Source organism: Mastomys coucha, unplaced genomic scaffold, assembly GCF_008632895.1.
Source record: "Mastomys coucha isolate ucsf_1 unplaced genomic scaffold, UCSF_Mcou_1 pScaffold21, whole genome shotgun sequence".
NCBI classification, from domain to species: Eukaryota; Metazoa; Chordata; class Mammalia; order Rodentia; family Muridae; genus Mastomys; species Mastomys coucha.
In genome coordinates this window covers 14111271-14112124 of record NW_022196904.1, presented here as the reverse complement: position 1 = coordinate 14112124, position 854 = coordinate 14111271, and the positions used below count along the sequence as shown (strand labels likewise).

At 38.8% G+C, this 854-nt stretch overlaps 1 pseudogene; it reads right to left on the bottom strand.

Moving 5' to 3' along the window:
• Positions 1–291: 291 nt before the first annotated feature.
• Positions 292–453, bottom strand: LOC116100388 (annotated as a pseudogene).
• Positions 454–854: the final 401 nt, after the last annotated feature.

The window sequence follows — 854 nt, the reverse complement described above, 5'->3', positions numbered from 1 at the left end:
TTTTAAAGGTCTTCACTTTTTTTTTTTTTTTTTTTTTTTTTTTTTTTTTTTTTTTTTTTTTTTTTTTTTTGAGACAGGGTTTCTCTGTGTTCCTTGGCTGTCCTGGAACTCAATCTGTAGACCAGGCTGGCCTCGAACTCAGAAATCCACCTGCCTCTGCCTCCCAAGTGCTGGGATTAAAGGCATGCGCCACCACCGCCCGGCCAGGTCTTCACATTTTTATTCTTTATGCACAAATACTAGCATGATCGGTTCCACTTGGTAGTCAGTCAAATAACCAATTCAGGTCGCTTAGTCCAACTTAATGTCCTTCACGTACTGACGGAAGCACTGGTGGCACATGTTCAGCCCTTATTTGCGGATCAGACCTTGGCGGATAGAGCAGACATGGCAAGAGTGAGAACCCTGGCCGAACTTCCGTGGGTGACTCCAGTAGAACAGTTGGTGACCCATCTTGACTTCAGACACCCAACAAGGAAAAAGGGTAAATTATCTTTTCTTATTTGAATTTTCTGTGCCACAATTTGCTTAGAATATAGCTGATGTCCCAAATATTGAAAAGGATATTGCATTTGAATCTTTTCTTAAGTAGCAATTAATCCCCAAGATTTTAAAGCTTGTTGGAGCTAAGCTTGTTGTTAAGAGCAAAGGCTTGTAGTAAAACTCCTTTAGAGAGGTCAGCTAATAAAATATCATCCATATAATGAATGTATTAATATACACAGAAGGATTCAAAGTCCTAACTTCTTTTATTGAAATAACAATAAAGTTTTGACATAATGTAGGGTTACTAGCCATTCCCTGAGGCAAAACTTTCCAACGTTATCACTTCATGGGTTCTTTAAAGTTATAGC